This window comes from Sminthopsis crassicaudata, chromosome 3, assembly GCF_048593235.1.
Source record: "Sminthopsis crassicaudata isolate SCR6 chromosome 3, ASM4859323v1, whole genome shotgun sequence".
In the NCBI taxonomy this organism is placed as follows: Eukaryota; Metazoa; Chordata; class Mammalia; order Dasyuromorphia; family Dasyuridae; genus Sminthopsis; species Sminthopsis crassicaudata.
The window spans coordinates 415,330,738-415,339,510 of record NC_133619.1 but is presented as its reverse complement, the minus strand read 5'-3'; the positions used below and the strand labels follow the sequence as shown (position 1 = coordinate 415,339,510).

The following is an 8,773-nucleotide window of genomic DNA, read 5'->3' as shown; positions in this document are numbered from 1 at the left end:
GAAAATTGGATTTACACACATATATTGTATCTAGGTTATACTGTAACACATTTAATATGTACGGGATTGCCTGTCATCTAGGGGAGGGAGTAGAGGGAGGGAGGGGAAAATTTGGAAAAAATGAATACAAGGGATAATGTAAAAAAAAAAAATTACTCATGCATATGTACTGTCAAAAAATTATAATTATAAAATTAATAAATTTTAAAAAATGTGAGTTTTGGTGCTGTTATAAGAATTCTACATTGTAATTTTTCTCCCCTCAAACCCATTCTACTGTTCGAGTTAGCATAGACAGCAACTGCAGCAGTTTTCCACGAAGTTTGAAGCTTGGTAGGACAGCTTACTGCTGCTCACACCCATCTTGTTTATCAAATAGTGATTAATTAAACTTTTGTCTTAATTAAAGTGCCTGGTTGCAGTTTCATTTCTCAGAATTCTTGCGTCAGTCAGGAAATAGGGGCTGATAGTGTGTGTGTTCTTAACTGTGGGGGAAGGGAGGTTACTTGTAGAGACAATACTTCCTCCTCTAAGCTGTCAATCTTTGGACTGGGCACAGACTTTGCCTTAATTGCTGGGAGGGCTTTAGAATGGTCTAGTGGTAAGTATAAAACTTCAGTTTCCTTAGGGGGCAAAATGTTTCACTGCAGCTTATATCTTAATTCTGTTTCCCAGTGGATGGTTGTGGGCTTGGGAAAAAGCACTCTCTGCCCTACCACACCTCTTCCAGCTTCTCATCAAGCTTGGAGTTGGTTCCTCTTCCATTGTTAATCACTATTGTTATGTACGAATCAAAATTCCTATTTTTGAATAAAATGTGGCTGGTTTCTGCTGTATTCTGCAGTTTTCAAGTTGGGAAAAGAGTTTTGGATTGGGTCCAAGTCCTAGTTCGGTTGCTTCCTGTCTATGTGATCCTTAATTTATGGACATAAATTGACTTCTAGAAGGGACTTTATACATTTTCTAATCTAATCTTAGCATTTTACAGAAGCATTAAGTGATGTGTCCAAGGTCATATAGCTGATAAGTAGCAGAAGCAAGATTTGAACCCAGATCTTATGATTCAATGTCTTATTTGCTTCCATCATTCCCATACCTTCTTGCTTTATCTATAAAATGAGGGAATTTTGTTGTGCAATAAAAATGTCCCTCCTAGGCATAAGCTTTTATTGTTCAGTCCTGTCTGACTCTTCATGACCCCATTTGGGGTTTTCTTGGCAAAGATATTTAGAGTGTTTTGCCATTTCCTTCTCCAGCTCATTTTACAAGTGAGGAAACTGAAGCAAACAGGAATTAAGTGATTTCTCCAGGGACACATCTGAAGACAGATTTGAACTCATGAAGATATGTCTTCCTGATTCCAGGCCTGGAACTCTATCTGCTGTATCACCTAGTTGCCCAAGAAGCCTAAGATACTTACATTTTTAAAATTTTTATCTTTTTTTTTTTTTTTTTTTTTAAGCAAATAGGATTGATAGTCCTATATGTAAAATCACTAAATAACTAAGACAAGGGTTTACTATGACACTGTCAATGATATCATCATCTAGGATATGAAACAGATCTTTAAATTGTGCTGCTCATATATTTATTTTTTTAACATACTTTTTAAAGATTTATATCAGCATTTTTGGCACTGAGGCTTCTACTTGCCCTTAAATGAATACTCATTTCCCCTTAAAAGCACCTATAAAATTTTGCTACTCCTACCATTCTGACTATTTTGGAAAAATTTTCATGCCTATAATATATTTGGGACACTTGTTTGTAGATGTTTAGTAAATGGTGGCTAATCTAAAAATATCCAAAAGTAAATATGTAGAAATAATTATGGTTTCAAACACTCAGATTCTCCAGTAACATATCCTTCATGTTTTTGTTTTTGTCCTAAATAATTGCTAGACAAGATGGTGAATACCTGTAATTCTTGCTACTGAGTAGGCTGAGGGTGGAAGATCTGAGCAAAGGACTTCTGAGCTTCAGTGGGTTAAAGCTGATCAGCTGTCTGCGCTAATTTCACTATTAATATATGGCTAATTCCCCACCCCTCCACCCCCCAGGAGCTGGTGATTAAGTGGTCTAAGAAAAGGTATAACAACCTAATGTGAAAATAGATCAGGTCAAAGCTTTCAAGTTTATTGGAGTGGCCCCGGTCTGATCATGATAGGAAGACAGTCTTTAAAATCATCATCTAAACGAATCTTTAAATCCATAAAACTACCTTGTAAAGATAACATCACCTTGTTTTTTCATCCTATTTATTCTTAAATATTTATCATAGAAATTGAAATCTAAATATCTTCTTAAGATAACTCCATTCCAACTTCAATGAATAGATTCAAATAATATGAAAAAGACTAGCAAAAACCTGAATCTGCCTTCTATTCCTTTCACTCCACACCAGATTAAACATTTTGGGGTAATTTTCTTTATATGATTAATTTATAGAGGAATCTAATTTTTTTTTTAAACCAAGCATGCAAGATAGGAAAAAGAAAATCAAGTAAAAACTACAAGTTTAAAAAGTAACTTCATTTTTTCTCATCTTCATAGAATGACAGAATTGGAATTGAGAGGGACCTTAGAGGACTTCTTTCCTAAACTGTACCTGAAGCAAGATTATTCTCTAAGTTATCCTTGACCAGTTTTTTAAGACTTTCCATAAGGTGAGGGGAGAGAGGATGCACTCATCTCCCATTTCACTTTTGAATAGCTCTGCTTGCTAGCAGTTTTTCCTTACTCTTAAATCTATCTGTGAACTCATAAACTTGGTAGTCCACTCCAGTGAGGCAGGTCATAACATATCTATATTTATCCATTTTATGCAATTCTTGACTGTTCACAGTGAGGGGCCTACCCAAAGTGCTAGAGGCCTTCTTGGTCTGAATTCAGAGGGTATCAATGGAACATTCTGTCTATCAAATTGTCATCCATAGACCTCTGCATGTTACCAGACCATCTTCTCTTTAAACCTACCATGAAATTCCTAAATTTAGCTTTATTTCAACTTCAATCTATTGTACCTAGGTTTATCCTTGAAGCCAAACAGAATAAGCTGAAACACTTTTCCATGTGACCACACTAGTTACAGAAAATAAGGGATTCTATTTTCTTTTTCTCCAGGCTAAACATCTTTAGTTCCTTTAACTATTTTTCATTAGGCCAAAATTCACTGCCCTTCCTCTTTTTGGTTGCTTGCCTCTAGAAAGTAGAAATTCACTTCCACTTAAATTAAGAAGTGACACACCAAACTTTTTTTTTTTAACAATAAATTCACTTCCATTTAAATTATTATTATTATTATTATTATTATTATTATTATTATTATTATTATTTCCTGAGCCTGGGGATAAGTGACTTGCTCAGGGTCACACAGCTAGGAAGTGTTAAGTGTCTGAGACCAGATTTGAACTCGGGTCCTCCTGAATTCAAGGCTGGTGCTCTATCCATTGCACCACGTAGCTGCCCCTGTTATTTTTTTTTAATTGATTTTATAATTATAACATTTTTTTGACAGTACATAAGCATAAGTAATTTTTTTTTTTTTTTACAACATTATCCCTTGTACTCCCTTCTGATCCGAATTTTTCTCCTCCTTCCCTCCAACCCCTCCCCTAGATGGCAGGCATTCCTATACATATTAAATATTCCATTTAAATTAAAAAGTGAAACACCAAATTTTTTTTTTAATGATTACAACTCCTAGGAAGGTTGGTTGGTGGTTGTCCTTTGTTTTCAAAAAGGACCAAAATGCCACCACTATGTTAGAGTCCAGTTACAGTGTGTCTAACTGTGGCTGATAGTACCAATATGAGTTCGGAGTGCTCTGCCACAGATCTGACACAAAAGTCCCTGTGAACATTTGGGGTGATTGTCTAATTTTGTGCATTTCACGTTTCTTTTAATCTAATTCAATTCTTCTTTGTTCATAGAGCATGGCATCTTCTCTGATGAGGGCATGCCATACTGGGTGGTCCTGTGCCAATCAATGTCTCCCATGTTATGCAATCTTTTCTAAAGTTCTTATGAGAGATCTTGAGAGTGTCCTTATATTGCTTTTTTCTGACCACCTTGTAAACACCTGCCAAGTGTGAATTCTCCACAAAATAATTTTTTTGTCAAGCTTACATTTGGTATTCAAATAATGTGGTCAACCCAACAGAGTCGTGCTCTGGGTAGTAGAGTTCAAATACTTGGCAGTTTACTTGAGAAAGGACCTCAGTGTCTGGTATCTTATTCTGCTGGATGATCTTCAGAATCTTCCTAAGACAATTCAAATGGAAACTATTCAGTTTCCTGTACTGGTGCAAAGATTGAGCTAGCTCTAGCAATGTATATATCAATTTCATTATCAGTGTAGACATCCCTGGAAAGTATATTGCCAAGGTAAGAGAACTTATACATAGTATTCAAAATTTTACTATTTGTTGTAACTGATAGTTTTACATATGGATAGTGTGGTGCTAGCTGATGGAGGATCTGTGTTTTCTTGGTGTTAATTGTTAGGCCAAAGTTAGCACAAGCAGCAGAGAATCAATCCATACTTTATTGGATCTCAGCTTCAGAGGCTGCACAATCATCTGTAAGCAAAAAATCATGCATCAGCTGAGATGTACAAGATGGGCTGTCCATTGCTCATACAAAAACTGACTGAAATTTTCCATATTATATGGCAAGAGGAAGTTATGCCCCAGGAGTTCAAGGATGCCTCTGTTGTCCATCATTATAAAGGAAATGGATTGTCCAATGACAGTGTCTCTTGGTCATTGCTGCAAGATTCTTGCCAGAGTCTTCCTTAATAGGTTGTCCCAGCAAATGGAAAGAGCCAGTATGGCATCAAAGTTGATATGGTATTTACTGCTCGACAACTCCAGTAAAAATGCCAGGAGCATTAGAGATAGGAGAATAGAGATCCGTATACAGCATTTGAAGATCTGACCAAGATCTTTGATACTTTCAGTCATGAGGGCTTATAGAAAACTATGTCAAAATTTAGTTGCCCAGAGAAATTCATCAGAACACTATGCCATTTTCATGAAAGTGGGCTTACCTGGGTTCTGGACAATAGACAATGCTCTTGAGCTTTCTCAGTCCTCACTAGAGTGAAACAAGGCCATCTGCTTGCTCTCATGCTTTTGAACATGATGTTTTCAGCTATGTTGTCAAACATCTTCAATTAGAACAAACATGCAATCAAAGTCAGCTCCCACATTGATGATAAATTCTTCAACTTGAAAAGGCTATAAGCCTAAGAGAGAATAGTTTTCAATTATGGGAGGGGTAGAATTTAGAGGAATGTAGAGAAGAAAAGAAGGGCAGGTAAAGAAAATATTAAGGGAAAAAGAAGAGGAGAGACTAACCAAAGTAGAGAGGGAAGAAATCAAAAGGGCATAAACACAAGGGTTAGTCATATAGCTGGGGAAGATAGGAAAGGTAATAGATGGGAGAGACAAGTATAGGTAGAAAAAAGAGAAGTGGGCTGGTGAGAGAGAAAGGCAGAGAAAGCAATAGAGGGGGAAATTCTGAGGTGGGGGAAGAAGCAGCAGAATCAGTGGGTTCTAAGGCAAGTGTTAAAAAGTAATCTGCTTTAGTCATTCTTCAACAATTCACTTCAGTCTAGAATTGTAGAATGATAACTTATTATGAATCAATTGATCAATTAAAGTGATAATTTCTTATCATTAAGTTGATTAACCAGTGGTTTTTATTTTTTTATTCTTAAACCTTCAGAAAGTCTCCTCTGAACAAGGTAATAATAGCAACTCACATAAATATAACATTCCTCACAATAACTCTGTGAACTAGGTATTGGAAGAGCTGTTGCCCCCAATTTAGAAATGAGGAAAGAAACAGGATTTTTACAGAGGTTAAGTGACATGCTCATTGTCAAAGAATAGATGGGATCCAAAAACAGATCATATCCCAAGCCCAGAGTCTTACCTCTACAAAGTAGTTTATGAAGGAGGTGCTTTTCTCTCTCTCTCTCTCTCAGTATGTGTATGTATGTGACAATATAAATTCCTACAGTTGTATGAAATTAAGAGGAAGGCCTGGAATTCCTTTTCTCTAATTTATAGTATCCAGTGTTTATTAGAAAACTTAAGTCTACTAATTCACTATCAGTAGGTCATGCACTCTGCACTTTACTTAGTAATGATGATTTATTCTTCATGTATTTATTTTTTATGTATTAATTATGAGTTCAGTACCATCAATGAGCTCCACAATATAACCATGGAGTCCAGAATTACAAAGATGAAACAATTACAATGAGAAAAGTGGTTACATTGTTTTAAGGGGTCAACAACCTTTTAAAACAAAGTCTCACTGTGAGGGCTGTGCAACACACTAATTCTATTGGTTGAGCTAAGCTACTGACAGGACAGAGAGAGAGAATCATAACTACTTAAATTTATACAGCACTTTAAAAATGTATTTATCATTTGAACCTCATAATTACCCTGCCCCATACATATTATTATCCCCATTTTAAAGATAAACAAATTGAGACTCACAAAGGTAGTAGCTTGCCCAAAGTCACACACTGTTAAGAGAGAATAAGGATTTTGAAAGCAAGGTCTTCCTTACTGCTAGCTCAGTGATCTAAAGAGAGTCAAAGGAAAACTAGAAATAAGAGATAGAAGCAAAATTTAAAATGCTTTGTGGAAAGCAATGCAATGTTTCCCTCAACTATCTCAAGGGGTGTGTGCTGGAACCAGCTTTTATAGCATCAACATTTTCCATGTAATCATTTCCCCTTTGGAAATTTGCAAACATTAGAAACCAGGCTTTGATTTATTTATTTTTTGTTGATTGTGTACACTTAAAGTGATGGAAAGAATGTTAATAATGCAGATTAAAGTTTAAAATGTGTCTTGTTTTCTGAGAGTCCATTGTTAAACATTTACTAGCATATCACTGAACTATTATTCCTTCCTTGGCATTCATAGTGGTAGTGGTCAACCTTTGGAGTGGTATTAAAATGTATGCAATGTGCAGATGGAAAAATCTCTGTATTTTCTTGTCATTGAAATTTTCTTTTTTGAAGAGTATGTATATTACCTTTTCACTAACAGAGACACCACAATAGAATAAAATTCTGTTTTCTGTCTTGGCTAAGTCCAGGAAAGCACTGAATTAACATTGGTTCTACAAAGCTAAGTAAAGTACTAGGTCTGACCCATTTTTCCAGTCTATAAAGTTGAGTACTGGCCAGAGGACTTTTTTGTGAATGTGCCTCCCTGGGACTAGCCTAAGTGTGAAAGGTTACTTGTCCAAAGGTGATAAACTTCAGGGACACAACAACTGGTATTTATTTCCTTTGAATAGAAAGAATTCCTTGAAGAAACTCTGGAACTTCTCACTTCCTCTATTTCCTGCTTTGATGTACAGCCACAAACCCAGGAGTTTTGAATCATTTTTATTATCATCATTCCCCACTGAAGCTTGGGGCTATAAAGAAAGGTTAAAAAAAAAAAATCCCTTCAAATTCTAATGGGAGAAGACCAGAAGCAAATCACAAGGGATATACAAGTGTAAATGAGAGCCTCTCAAAGGGGAAGGCTCCAGCAGTGGGGGGAATCTGGAAAGAGTTCTAGCAGGAGGGGAGATTTGAGTGGATCTTTCTTAAAGAAAGTCAGGGAAGCTATAAGGTGGAGTTGTGAGGAGGGAGAGAATTTTAGATTTGGGAGAGTGCCAGACATGGGGGAGTGGTGTGAGAGGAACAACAAGAATGTCAAATGTTGCTGGCTCTACATGGAAGAAAGTAAAGAGAAAGGCAGAAAAGGAACCGATTGTCAACAGCTTTAAAGGCCAGAGGATTTTATTTAATTCTGGAAGTAACAGAGCGCCATAGGAGTTTATGGGAGTGATTATAGATGTGACACGGTCATACTCTTCCTTCAGTTTTAAGCTTAGTTTTTCTGTCTCTGATCTTGGATTAAGCACTTTAGTCCATGTTCCTTCTAAATCCTCTTCCACATCTTTTTCCAGTTCTAACGTTTCTAGGAAAGAATGAAAATGCATTTAGGTTCTTCCTGGAAGAAAGGCATTATGCTAGGAGCAGGGGATACTAATTAAAAACAGCAGTAAGCAGATCTCCGAGCTCACATCCCAGCTATCCCTTCCTGCTCTCCCCTTTCAGAATGCACATTTTAGGTGTGTGGGGAGGAAAGGGCAGGACGTTTACAGCCACAAGCACGGACTTGAATCCCGGTTCTTTGCCTTAGAGCTTGTCACTTTGGCTTTGTTTTCACCTTTCTGCCTCAGCTTCTGTGAAATGTGCTACATGATTTCCAGGGCCCTTTCTAGCTCAAAAGGTTTTGAGTTTAATTATGCGTTTTTCCACAGATACCATCCCTCGGTCCCTGGGGCCGGCCCCAGTGAGAACTTTTTGCCAAATTCTTTCTACAGCCGTGCAAGGGGCCACGTTTCCGATCTGCGCTCCCGAGTTCAGGGCTGGGGAGATAGGTGAGTGGAGGTGTGACTCTAGGAGAAGGGTGTGAAAAAGGATTGCAGAAGAGGGGGCAGAACACCTGGGGCCCGAGGAGAAGGGAGAGGAAAAGCAGGAGGAGGAGGAGGGTAAAGGGGAAGAAAGAACAGGGAGGGGGAAGAGAAAGGAGAAAGGGGGAGGAAGAAAAGGAAGAGGAAGGAGTAAAGGGAGGAGGAGGGGAAAAGGGTAAAAGGGACAAAAGACGGTGCAGAGCGTGCAAAGTGTCACCTTCAGAATTTAGGCTAGAGGGTGAGGCTCTCCGGCCCGCCCCCAACTTTCTCC

General features: G+C 37.6%; 1 long non-coding RNA gene across 1 annotated transcript; it reads right to left on the bottom strand.

The window, feature by feature from the left end:
* Positions 1-3,595: 3,595 nt before the first annotated feature.
* On the bottom strand, positions 3,596-6,679 carry LOC141559625 (uncharacterized). Its single transcript, XR_012487507.1, has 3 exons — positions 6,516-6,679; positions 5,051-5,170; positions 3,596-4,580 (listed from the first exon to the last, which is right to left on the bottom strand). It is a non-coding gene; the product is annotated as an uncharacterized LOC141559625 (long non-coding RNA).
* Positions 6,680-8,773: the final 2,094 nt, after the last annotated feature.